Consider the following 14,228-nt stretch of genomic DNA (forward strand, 5'->3'; position numbering starts at 1 on the left):
ATCTGCTTCACAGCTAGCCCAAACCTTCCCTCCCCTCCCAGCTCACAGCTCTCTTAAGTGCCTCCACCCTCCATTAAACAGCTCACCTGCCCCTGTCATGCTTGAGTTGGTGTGGCCGCCTAGTGGCGACCATGTGAACTGCAGCGTGACGACCAACCTTACATTGTTCTGTACAGTCATACCTCATGTTGCGTTAGGTTCATGTTGCGTCTTTTCAGCTTGCTGCGCATGTTCTGAGCACTTTGCACACGCACAGAAGTGCTCTATCACGCTTGAGCAGAAGCGCTGCTCTAGTTGCAGACTTTTCAGCGTGCAAACGGCACCCTGGAACAGATCATGTCCGCAACTAGAGGTACCACTGTATTAGAGGAAGATTATTCACAATAATGTGCAAAAATGCATTCTTGTCCGGGGGGGCCGCGGGGGGAGAGACATAGCTTGCAAAAATGGTTATACTAGCTTCAAAAACTTCTTCCCTCCTGGACCACTTGGAAATTGCTGAGGGTCTTTGCTTAGTGATTCTGCCATGTTCCCCCTGCTGCTGCAACCACCCACTGTTCAGCAATTGTAACGAGCTGTGCTACATGCAAACTTTTTTTTATAAAACAAGAGAGTCATACGAGATTAAGATTTCAACACAGTGAAATACAATACAAAACAAAAGAAGGAATAAAGAAAATAAATAAATAAATTAGAGTCGCCCTTGAAGCCCACCTGAAGGAAACTCACAGGTCGGGGGTGGTGGTCTGTGCACAACGATTTTGGTCACCCCTGTACTTAAATTTGGGGGGGGGGGGAGACACATATTTGGGAAATTTTGCATGAAAATGCAATATATATGTATATTTTCCAACCCTAGAATTGGGGTAGGAGGGGTGGGGGGAGTGTTGCAAGAAGCAAAAGTTGACAGGTTAGTTCCCAGGGTAAGATCTCCTAACTTACCCAGTTCAGAGACAAATAAACATCAAAAGGTTCCTTTGCTCAGTCCAAGTGCCCCCCCCCCCCCGCACACAACCTCTATTTAAGCAGACAGGCCTTAATTAGATTCCAGAGCTTGCATACTGAAAAGCCCTAGCCACGTAGGGGAGCCCGGATTATCCTAAATTGCTACTGAGACTTTATTTTCCCCCAAGCCTGCAGCAGCCACTTAGATCAGCTGCAGGTGGACTTTTGAGAAATAGAGGAGTTGCGTCCCCCCCCCCTTCTATCCAGCCAAAACCATCCTTTGCAATCATTTATATGCAAATCCTGAAAGGAGAGGAAGAAAAGGAAGGAGGGGAACCACAACCTTTTCATACTTTAATAAATGGCTCTTTAAAGCTTCTCTGGAGCCCGGCTCCCCTCCTTTTAAACATAAATGTTCTATTTAAGTTGCTTCAAAAGGTCACATCTCAATTGTTCTCTCTTAACTCAAAGCCTCAATTGTTGGTCTAGGGGGTTTGTTTGGTTATTAAAAGGAGGGGAGAGGCAGAGGGGAGCGGCTGTTGCTGCCCCCTAAAGGCTGGTACTGGCTATTGCAGGGGCCACATGCCTTTTTGGACCGCCTTGTAGGAGCCACAGCATAGCTGTCAACTTCCAGATTTGAAAATAAGGGACCAGCAGCCTTGAAAATAAGGGACCAGCAGCCAAAATAAGGGATTTTAGTCTACCAGCTGAAATTCGAAGTTAAAAGGGACCAGATAATTTTGGAGAGCAGTGACGGTTTTTAGCCCTTCGTTTCCAGAGGTTGCTGCTCAAGACACCAGCCGATGAAACACTGCAATTAAAGAACTACAAGCAGCAACCACTTTTTGCGTAAATCGAAGTCCAAGCTACGAAGATGCTGCTGCCGTTCTGTATCTTTTATCTCCTGCTCCATCTGCAGCTCTCAGTTCCATCAGGCGGGGGGGGAGGGGGGGAACAGCGCCCAAAATAAACCCGCAGATCAGACCATCTATGCTAGTCTACCACTACTGCTTGCGGTCCTTCCCTTGTAGCCCTTGGAACACCTGCCCGCGCCTCCGCCTCCTCCTCTCCCTCCTCTCTCTGAACTGCTTTCTCTATGGTTGCCCTCGCTCTCCTCTCAAGGCTCCTCAGCAATTCATAGGCCATGCCAGGCTGCCCATCTCATCCGGGTCCTTTGGCGGCTCAGCCGCAGTACTAATGGGAGCGGCGGCGGCGGGCAGAGGGGAGGCCCCAGGCAGAGACACTGCCACGAGGAGGATGGCGGCAGAAGGGCCCGAGGCTCCCGCCAGTCCTGGCGGGGAGGGGCTCCCAGGGGCCGAGGCTGGTGAGAGGAGGCCGGAGGGGGGCGGGCCGGGCAGCCAAGCAACCCAGTTGGAGCCTCCCTCCTCCCTGGCCGGCAGGGAGGGAGGGAGAGGAGCTGCTTCCTTTGAAACCCGGGAAATTTAAGGGACATCCATCAATAAGGGACAGCAGTGGGACACGGCGCTGGGATAAGGGACTGTTCCTCCAAATAGCTATGACAGCTATGAGCCACAGGCAGAGCGACACATGTAAATTTTACATTGTGGGCATCACATGGCAGTATAGCATCTCAGACGAAGCTGCGCTCTCCCAAGCCCATCTTGGGAGATGGCAGGATCCTTTGGCAGTACAAAGATGTCTACAAACGAGACAGGAAGCAACACCAACCACGCCAAGTGAGAATCCCTTGCAGACGATTGCCCTGGAGACAGATGGTCGAGTCGTGCAGTGACCAGAGGAGGAATGACCACTGGGAGCAGCGAGGAGAAGGAACGCCCTGGGGCATCTGCAGCAGCGCCACCAGACACCTTCGCTTGCCCCAGCTGCAACAAAACATGTCTCTCCCACATCATTCTCTACAGCCAGGCTTGACCTCACCCTCAAAGGCACATTCCTCCGCTGTCTCCCAAAGCAGACGGAGGCCAACCAACAGGGAGCTAGTTTCTGCAAACACACCTCTCCATCCAGCTTTGGTCTGGGTCAGGGGTCAACAAACTTTTTCAGCAGGGGGCCGGTCCACTGTCCCTCAGACCTTGTGGGGTGCAGGACTATATTTTTTGGGGGGGATGAATGAATTCCTATGCCCCACAAATAACCCAGAGATGCATTTTAAATCAAAGCACACATTCTACTCATGTAAAAACACGCTGATTCCCGGACCGTCCGTGGGCCGGATTGAGAAGGCGATTGGGCTGGATCCGGCCCCTGGGCCTTAGTTTTCCTACCCATGCTCTAAATGTTAAGTTGTGGGTGAACGTATCAGACGACACAGCGATTCTTCAAACAGCTCTTGTTTATTCACAGGCCAGAACAGAACTGAACCGAAGGGTTCAGCCAACCTGCTTATATAGAGCTCAACTACAAAGCAACAGTAGCAACTTTCTGTAACTATCCAATCACTGAACGTCACTTTCAATTCCTTATTTGCATATGTGGACCTGAGTGAAAACTATCTACAGTATCCCCCTGCTGGCCCAGGGTGAGAACTCCAGTACATAACACCAAATCTCCAACCACCACTCTCATAATTAACCATTGCACAAAGACTGTTTCCCGCCGATTCGTTTAATGGACACAACATGCGCCTTTCAGCAAGTGAAACATGCATTGCGCTCAGGTGTCCAAAGCAGCTGTTTTGCTCCACATGCATCCATCCAACACCAACTTCACCCCCAAAACAAGCCGATGGAGGGGGATTTTGCAAGAATGTTGAATACACAATCTTCTAATATCTATATTTTCTGACCACAGTTAACTTGTAAAATAAGCACATTACAGTAAAATGAAACTAGGAAAGCAATTACCCTTGACAGAGAAGAAAGCGGGTGGGGGTAAGCCAGGGAGGGGGAGAATGCAAACATTTATCCAAATTGGTCTCCAGCTACAGACTGCAGCACATAGACTATGTCTGCGGACAAACGCCGGCTCCCTCATCCTCAGCCTGAATGCAAGATGAGCATCGCAACCCCATGGTCGCCTTTGACTGGACTTAACCATCCAGGGGTCCTTTACCTTTTACCTTATATACAGAGAGACAGGAAGACAGAGGTTTGCAGGAGGATAAAAAGACAAAGGAGCTCGCAGCAGCAGCATTGAGACTTTTTTTTTTTTAAAAAAGCAAATTTTAGACCCTGCAGGTGTTGGGATTGGATGTTAAAATTAACAACACATCACAGGTGGGCTGCTTTCGGAATTTCAAAACACAATATATCCAGCGGCTGCGATGGTATCAAGGCAAGGGAACCAGTTTGGGGCAGAGAGAGAAAAAGAGAGAGAGAGAGAGAGAGAGAGAGAGAGAGAGAGAGAGAGAGAGAGAGAGAGAGAAGTCGCCGCAGAAAAAATGCAGACCATGGTACAAGCAAGAGAGTTGGAAAGGGATCCCCCCCCCCAGCCACTTTTACAAACCCCAAAATATGGATTACAAAATAATATGCAGTTGAACATGTTGACGATTAGGATCCACGGGGGGGATGAGGCGGGGGGGAGGAAGTCTCAAGATTCAGAGTAATTTCTCTATATGGATGTGTATTTGGTATGGTTATAAATTTATATTTGTAAAATCAAATAAAAAATAAATAAATGGTTTTCATGAGGAAAGTTCCTGAGCCGGAAAGAATAAAAAAATAAAAGTGCTCAGGTATGGAGCTTTAAAAGAAGCTTTTAGAAGACACCTGAAGGCAGCCCTGTTTAGGGAAGTTTTTAATTTGCAATGTTTTATTCTGTTTTTAATCTGTTGGCAGCTGACCGGAGTGGCTTGGGGAACCCAGCCAAATGGGCAGGGTATAAATTATTATTATTTATTTTTATTATTATTATTATTATTATTATTATTATTATTAATATGGATCATGCCTGTAAAGAGCTCTACTGCTGAACAGGCAAATGGCAATCGGGTTTTCCTCAGTGTAAGGAGGGCAGCTGCCTCCCCAAAATCAAGTAAATAAATAAAAATACCTAACTGACTAAATGCATCACAGATAACTGGGTTCTGCCCCCATAGAGCCGGTCCACCACCCCCCAAAAATAAATCTTGGCTATGCCCATGGCACAGACCTGTGCCTAGAATGTGTGGCATAAAGGATGGGCCCTACCTGTAACAAATTGGCCAGGATTCAAAGCAGGTTGCCTCCCCATGAGTAAAAGGACAAGAGTCCCCATTGCTCTTGCCAGTCCCCATCCTCAAGAGGAACAATCTCCTCCCTAGATCCCTATGCTTTGGAGATTTGAATGGGGGAGCCACCACACCTGCGTGAGGAATCTCAGGAGTTAGGGAGCAGAAAGTGTTGGATGGCCGGAGTTGGAGGAGAATGTTACATGGACCAGGGCAAGTTAAAGGAGGCACAAGTGGTTCACAATCCAAATTAAGCCGAGGTGTGGACAGGCGCTTACCTTCCCTAATGTCGAAGCAATGATTCTTCAACATCCTCTTAGTTATAGACCAACATTTGGAGAGCACCATGTTGACTGTCGCTACTCAGTACACCAGTGTGGAAGCAATGATTCTTCAACGTCTACTTCGTTGGACTGGTCATGTTGTGCAGATGCCTGATGATCATCTTCCAAAGCAATAATAATAATAATAATAATAATAATAATAATAATAATAATTTATTATTTATACCCCGCCCATCTGGCTGAGCTTCCCCAGCCACTCTGGGCGGCTCCCAATCAAGTGTTAAAAACAGCACAGCGTTACATATTAAAAACTTCCCTGAACAGGGCTGCCTTAAGATGTCTTCTGAATGTCAGGTAGTTTTTTATCTCTTTGACATCTGATGGGAGGGCGTTCCACTACTCTCTTCTGAACTGAAAAATGGAAAGCGTAATGCTGGTGGTCAACAAAAGAGGTTCAAATACTCTCTCAAGGCAAATCTTTAAAAATGTAGTACACTGACAACTGGGAAACAATGGCCTGCAAGAGCTCCAGTTGGAGGACAGCCTTTACCAAAGGTGTCATGGGCTTTGAAGACGCTCAAACTCAGAATGAAAGGGAGAAGTATGCTAAGAGGAAGGAACGATTGGCAAACCCTCACTGTGATCAACTCCTCCCTGGAAACGAATGTCCCCACTGTGGAAGGACGTGTGGATCCAGAATTGGCCTCCACACTCACTTATGGACTCACTTTTAAAACCGTGTTCATGGAAGACAATCTTACTCGGCTTGGATCGCCAAAGAAGAAGACTTGTGAGCACATTGTGTTCCAGTGTTGGTTTTACTCTCTTCCAGGGCAGAGATGATTTTCTCCAGTTTTCATTGTTATCTTTTCTTTCCACTGGGAACTCTCCTTGCCCCCAAGATCCTTCCACTAATCTCTGGCTTTACTCATTCCATCCATCTCCTGCAAATCCTTCGCCTCCAATTTGCATTTTCTGGAATATCTGCTTCTCAACACATTGCAGTTGTTGTCCTCTGCCCCCTCCTCTGAAGGAACATCCCCTCCCCCTCTCTTTTGTAATTAAAGGAGGGGGGGAAATATCTATCTCACCAGGGGAAACCAGCATAACCTGAGATCTTGGCATTTTTCTAATCTAAATAAAAGTTTAAATTTTGAAAAGGTGGGAGGGGGAGGGAGGGGAGGGCCAAGGCAAAATGTAACTAATTACATCTTGGCGTGTTAGATCATAAATCACATAATTATGGTGGGAGCAAGCACATCCCGCCAAATAGACAAAGAACAGACCACACAAATTCTTATCTCATTACAGTTTAATTAAGAATTATGTTAGAGCATCATCTTTTTAATTATCACAGACCCCCCAGAAGATTTCAAATCTCTCTCCCACCCCCCACACCCCATTTTTTAAAATACATTTTAAAGACACAGAACAAGGAAAAGCTACCCTTCTCAAGATGGTCACTAAATGCATTTTGCAGTTTGCTCTGGGGGCGGGGGAGACTTTAATGAAATCAGCCCTTCCTACACAATTTTTCTTTATTTATTTTTTAAAAAAACACGGATAAAGTGAACTTTCCAAAAAAGCAACATTTGTCTTCCGTCAGCTAATAATCTTCCAGGCAGATGGTGGTTTGGATTTGGGAGATGGGGGCAGCGGCAGAGCAGAGGGAGGGAGGGAGGAGGAGAGACTTCACCCTTCTGTGATTAGAGGACAAGGCAGAATTCCCTGGGCCAAGTTTCCAGGAGACAGTGAATTGGGGTTCCTAGCCCTCTAGGGCTGACCCAAAGTCCTCCAGGTTTGCCTTCCCTCCCCCCCCCCGGAGGGCAGCTGGAGGGCCTCAATCTCCAGGGGGGCAGACAAATTACAGTATAGAGACTAGAGGTGGGGGACTTTCCTCCTCTACTCCCTTTCTCCCAATTAACTTCCATCTCCAGGGCCTGCTCCAGGGTCTCCCTGCAATGACATCTCCAGGGATTGCCCCCAAAGACTCTGGTTTGGGCCCTGAAATCTCTGGGTCTGGGATGCTCCTCACCTGGAAACCCCTACAGTGAATGAAGGTCACTCCATGAGCACTCCAAGACCTCCAAGACTGTATTTTACAAAACCAGTGTGGTGTAGTTGCTAGTGCACCGGACGAGGACTGGGGAGGTAGGAATGCAAAAAAACAAGTAAGTGATCCTCAACTGCACAGATTTTCCCATCTACAGGGAAGGAGGCATAGTCATCAACTGTGTTGCATGGAAAAGGGCCCAGATTCAATCTTTGTCCTCTCCAGGCAGGGCTAAGAAAGAGAGACCCCCGTCTAAACCCTGGAGAGCCTCACCCTTCAAATCCTGCTGGACTCCAACTCCCACAAGCCCCAGGACAGCGGAGACAATGGTTAGTTATAGACCAACATCTGGAGAGCACCATGTTGGCTGTCTCTACTCAGTACACCAGTTTGGAAGCAATGATTCTTCAACATCAACTTCGTTGGACTGGCCATGTTGTGCGGATGCCTGATGATCGTCTTCCAAAGCAACTCCTCTATTCCAAACTTAAAAATGGAAAGCGTAATTCTGGTGGTCAACAAAAGAGGTTTAAAGACTCTCTCAAGGCAAATCTTAAAAAAAAAAAAGTAGTATAAACATGTCCACAGTGGGGACATTGGTTTCTGGGCAGGAGTTGATCCAGGTGAGGGTTTGCCAAGCGTGCCTTCCTCTTAGCGCGTTTCTCCCTTTCGTCCTGAGTTCGAGCGTCTTCAAAGCCCATGACATCTTTGGTCAAGGCTGTTCTCCAACTGGAGCGCTCGCAGGCCAGTGTTTCCCAGTTGTCGGTGTTTATACTACATTTTTAAAGATTTGCCTTGAGAGGGTATTTGAACCTATTTTGTTGACCACCAGCATTACGCTGTCCATTTTTAAGTTGGGAATAGAGTAGTTGCTTTGGAAGACGATACTCAGGCATTCGAAAGACACAACCAGTCCAACGAAGTTGATGTTGAAGAATCATTGCTTCAACACTGGAGATCTTTGCTTCTTCCAGTACACTGGCGTTAGTTCACCTGTCTTCCCAGGTGATGTGTAAAATTTTTCGGAGACACCATTGATGGAATGTATTTCTTTAGGGAGGGGTGAAATCGATGAAACAATCCATTATTACAACTGGAGGTATACAAGTTCTATCAGCAGGGCTCTCTGGCACTTCCTCTGTGGCATGAAGGAGATGAAATCCCTCACCACCTTTGCAGAGTTCTCTTTCTAGTTGATTTTTAGGGGAATCTTGCCTCACAGGTATTCGACCCAGCGAGGGAGGAGGCCTCATTGTCAGAGCACCTGCTTCTCGTGTACAAGGTCCCAGTTCAATCCAGGTAACTCCAGGTAAGGTTGGGAAAGAAATCCTGGAGAGTCAGCAGAGGCAAAACTGAAGCAGACGGACTTGGTGGCCCTTGCTTCTCTCAGAACCATGAGAATTAGGACCTACCTTTATTTGAAGTGGGGGGGCGGGCGGCGCTGTGGTCTAAACCACTGAGCCTAGGGCTTCCTGATCAGAACGTCGGCAGTTCGAATCCCCACGACGGGGTGAGCTCCCGTTGCTTGGTCCCTGCTCCTGCCAACCTAGCAGTTCGAAAGCACACCAGTGCAAGTAGATAAATAGGTACCACTCTGGTGGGAAGATAAACGGCGTTTTTGTGCGCTGCTCTGGTTCGCCAGAAGCGGCTTAGTCATGCTGGCCACATGAACTGGAAGCTGTACGCCGGCTCCCTCGGCCAGTAAAGTGAGATGAGCGCCGCAACCCCAGAGTCAGCCACAACTGGACCTAATGGTCAGGGCATAGCTGTCAAGTGTCCCTTATTTGAAGGGACAGTCCCTTATTCCAGCGCCATGTCCCGCTGCTGTCCCTTATTGATACATGTCCCTTAAATGTCCCTTAAATGATGTCCCTTAAATTTCAAAGGAAGCAGCTCCTCTCCCTCCCTCCCTGCCGGCCAGGGAGGAGGGAGGCTCCAACTGTGTTGCTTGGCTGCGTTGCTCACCCAATAAGAAGTCTAAGAATGACTGGGGGGTGGAGCTTGCATGCCTTGTGTGTGGCTAGTTAATGCAAGCTGAGGAGGTTTTTGAATGCTGGACGCCATTTTGTTGCACGTGCTGCTGCAAACTTTGCAGTGCAAAGCCAGACCGGGGAGCCATCTTAAGTTGAGGCTGCATAGGCCTTGTGGTGCATGTGATTCAGATTCTATTCAGTTGAACCTCTGGTTACAAAGTTGGTTGGACAGTGTTCTCAAAGCTACCAGCATGAGTTTGACCAGACTGCAGGAGGACAGGAAGACTGGAGTGCCTGGAACAGGTGAGGCTGCAGGTCCCTTATTTTGGCTGCAGGTCCCTTATTTTGGCTGCTGGTCCCTTATTTTCAAATCTGTAAGTTGACAGCTATGGGTCAGGGGTCCCTTTACCTTTACTTGTTTGAAGTACAGTGGTACCTCGGGTTAAGTACTTAATTTGTTCCGGAGGTCCGTACTTAACCTGAAACTGTTCTTAACCTGAAGCACCACTTTAGCTAATGGGGCCTCCTGCTGCGGCTGGAGCACGATTTCTCTTCTCATCCTGAAGCCAAGTTCTTAACCCGAGGTAATATTTCTGGGTTAGTGGAGTCTGTAACCTGAAGCGTCTGTAACCTGAGGTACCACTGTAGAGGGAATAGCAGCTCAGCAGCAGGGTCCAGAAGGACCAGTCCCTAGTATCTCTTTGTAGGGCTGCTGCCACTCAGGGTTGGCAACACTGAGGTAAACTGGGCTGATGCCCTGAGTCGTCGTACAGGCAGCTTCCTCTGTTCCCAACTCTCTGCTGCCTTCTGCCAGCCAGATAAAATATTCAGCTGCAGTAGATAGCAGCGAGACCAGACACTCCACGCCTCATTGGCTGCCAAAATTTTTCAGATTAAGTCAACATCTGAAGAGGAAAATCCCAGAAGTGACTGTATTTATCCCCCCCCCCCCCCCCCGTTTCCTTCCCTGGATAAAATCTCGAGGGAAATGAAATAAAGCCTGTACTTTATCTCTCTCCCTCAACCTGAGGGATTGTTTACAACCAAACGCAGGCTTTATGTCGAAAGATTCTGGTTTGCCTTTTGAGGCGGATGCTTTGGGAATTTCGTTTCCTTAATTCTTTGGGGTTTGCCCCATTTTCCGTTAAATGATGAAGGGATTGCTCTTCCACACGGAGGTCAAAGGATTGATTTGAGCAGCTATCGGGATCATGACCAGCCAGGACCTTAAGGAGAAGCCACTTGCCCCTCCACAAACCACAGCACTACAAGCAGTGGGCTTCAGGACCCTCTGGGTCACGGCCTGATCCAAGACGGGTCAAAACAGAAGCACTACCCCCATGCAGATCTATGGCAAAATGAGTCCCCAAGTGCATGTCTGGGCAGGTGTGGGGGATTCCCTGGTCCTGAATGGGGTCACTGTGCCCCTGAAGGACCAGGTGCGCAGCCTGGGAGATATTTTGGACTCACAGCTGTCCATGGATGCGCAAGTTAATTCTGTGTCCAGGGCAGCTGTCTACCAGCTCCATCTGGTACGCAGGATGAGACCCTTCCTGCCTGATCCTTGTTTTGCCAAAGTGGAACATGATCTGGTTATCTCTCACTTGGACTACTGCAATGCGCTCTACGTGGGGCTACCTTTGAAGGTGACCCAGAAACTACAACTAATCCAGAATGCGGCAGCTAGACTGGGGACTGGGAGTGGCTGCCAAGACCATACACTAGTCTTGAAACACCTACATTGGCTCCCAGTTATGTTTCCGAGCACAATTAAGTGTTGGTGCTGACCTTTAAAGCACTGAATAGCCTCTGCCCGGTATACCTGAAGGAGCGTCTCCACCCCCATTGTTCTGCCCAAGAGGCTCAGGGGTATAGACCACAGCGCCACCTGCTCCCTATCCCATTGCAATGGGTTGTTTCCAATGCTGATTATACTCATAGAGGACAGACAATGACATTTACAGATCTAAGTTAGCAACGCACATTAATTTCAATGACTCACATCTTCATCACCTGCTGGATTTCTGCTTGTCAGAAGAATGGTAAATCCAGAAGCTGCACAGTGATGCACCTCTGTGGAGAGTGAGTCCCACAGCAGAGGGGCTGCCACAGAGAAGGCCCTCTCCCTCTGGGCCAGCCACTGAGGGCAGAGGTATTGCCAATAAGGTCCCCTCTGTCGATCTCATCACCCAAGATGGTCTGTAGCAAAAAAGGTGGCATTTCAGACACTGGGGGCCAGGGTTGTTAAGGAGTTTAAACCCTGAAGTGAGCACCCAGAATTGGGCCCACAAACAAACTGGTAACCAGTGCAGCTGTTTCAAATCAGGGTTTATTGTAGGATCTAAATGGAACCCCAGCCAGCTGCTGCAGTTTGAGCCAATTGAAGTTTCTAAGTTGTCTTTAAGGACTCAGCTACAGAAACTAGGCAAGCTCCAAGTGTACTTACCTCTTGCAAAGGCGTTTTCAAGTCTTCCCCAATGCAGTAGTGATCCAGAAAGTAAGTCTCCTGTAAATAAGTTTCCAGTGGACCTAAAGTTTTTCAAGAATGCCAGGAAGATGGATTTGTTGCTTTATTTACAGGTCAGTTCATGATGTCTGCACACACCAGTTAAGAGAGGTACCCAGTGACCATACTGAGAGGCAGGGACACGGGTGGCGCTCTGGTCTAAACCACTGAGCCTCTTGGGCTTGCCAATCGGAAGGTTGGCAGTTCAAATCCCCGCAATGGGGTGAGCTCCCGTTACTTGGTCCCAGCTCCTGCCAACCTAGCAGTTCGAAAGCACACCAGGGCAAGTAGATAAATAGGTACCCCTGCATCAGGAAGGTAAATGGCGTTTCCAAGCGCTCTGGTTTCCGTCACGGTGTTCCATTGCGCCAGAAGCAGTTTAGTCCTGCGGGCCACATGACCCAAAAAGCTGCCTGTGGACAAACACTGGAAAATGATATGAGCACTGCAACCCCATAGTTGCCTTTGACTGGACTTAACCGTCCAGTGGTCCTTTACCTTTTTTACCTATCTGGCAGGTGTAACTATGTATTATGTGGGCACCCTGATTTGCTGTGAAGGAACATTAAAGTGAGTAGACAGCCTTAAAAGTTATCATCCTTGGCTCAGTCATACCGCACTTCAAGTCACACACAGGAAAAAAGGGGGCGTTGAAACAAAAAACACCCAACACACCTTTTAAATTCAAGTGGCTATACCAACAAAAGGAGATTAGTAGCTTTCTGCCTCAGTTAATTACCCAAGAAATATCAGCCCTGCCAGGCAGGCAAAGCAAAACAGAGATAAATCCACGCCAGAGCTGGGTGCTGCTTCATCTTTTTAAAGGCAATTAACTCTTAGTTATTAGCTTTTAATTAGGGAATAATAATGACACCATTAATACAGTTTATTAGACTTGTCACTAGGCAGCTGTTCCAAACAGATTTTGTTATCAGATCCTGGCAGATTTTTGACTGTTGGGGCTTCCTTTAATTTATACGTTATCTGATTGAATTTGGTTGGGGGTGTGGGCGAAGGGGCGGGCAGGGAAGAGTCTGTGTGCGTTTGTGTGTGAAAGGGAGAAGGCTTTGGGGGGTCTGCAGTCAGGGGGAGGACCACAGCTAGGGGTGGGGGTGGGGAGCTGCGTCACATGCAATAGGTCACAGTTCAATCTGAAGAATCCAGAGTTGAAAAGGGTCAGAAAGGAGGTGAGGTCCTTTGCGCATTTCTCTCCCCAAGGGCAGAAACACAGTCATTCTCAGGCTCCCCATCCCGAAACACAACAGCAGTGGCTCTTACCTGAGAGTCAGGGAGAGCTCTTCATTCAGGCTGATAGCGGAACAGGTTCAGCAGCAAGGTCAAGATTGCAAGGTCCATGAGCAAGGAAAGAAGTTCGCAACTGGAAGTACGAAGACGTTCCAACATGTGACACTCACTGTCCTGCCAAGCTTTTAAGGATGGAGTGATGAGCTCATGAAATTCTCTCCCCCCACCTACGGTTCTGTCATGCAAGTGAACACACATTAGTTCATTTGAGCAGGTGTCCCTGATCCTACCTTTAAAGGTGGCACCTGGTTTTCAGCAACAAGACAGTGTTTGCCCCCCTCTGCATTCAGCTCCAGTTCTTCCTCTATAGCCTGCCCCCCTCTGGCTGGTCAAAGTCCTCCCCACTCCCCAATGAGGCTCCTAGGGGACAACCTCCCATCTCTACCTCTGTGTGCCGCCTTCCAGCCCCCCCCCCTCTTTCGCCTTCCTCCTCCAAATGGGGCTTCCAAGCTATGCCCAATCATAAGAGCCTACTGGATCACGCCAATGGTCTACCATAGTCCAGCATCTTGTTCTCACCACGGCAGAACAGAGCCCTCCTCTCCTGTGGTCTATAATCATAGAATAGCAGAGTGGGAAGGGACCATGAGACACATCTAGTCCAACTGCCAGGACTCAGCTAAAGCATCCATGACGGATGTCTGGTCAACCTCTGCTTAAAGCCTTCAAGGGAGGAGAGTCCACCACCTCCCAAGGGAGTCTGTTCCACTGCTGAACGGCTCTTACTGCCAGAAAGTTCTTCCTGACGTTTAATCAGAACCTCCTTTCTTGTAAGTTGAATGTGTTGGTTCAAGTCCTACCCTCCGGAGCAGGAGAAGACAAGCTTGCACATCTTCCTTGTGACAGCCCTTGAGATACTGGAAGATGGCTCTCATATCTCCTTCTTTTCCAGGCTAAACAGACCCATCTCACTCAACCATTCCGCATAAGGCTTGGTTTCCAGACCCTTGATAATCCTGGTCCTCCTCCTCTGCACATCTTCCAGCTTGTCAATGTCCTTCTTAAATTGTGGCTCCCAGAACTGGACACA

Source organism: Podarcis pityusensis, assembly GCF_964106645.2.
Source record: "Podarcis pityusensis genome assembly, chromosome: 18".
Lineage (NCBI taxonomy): Eukaryota > Metazoa > Chordata > Lepidosauria > Squamata > Lacertidae > Podarcis > Podarcis pityusensis.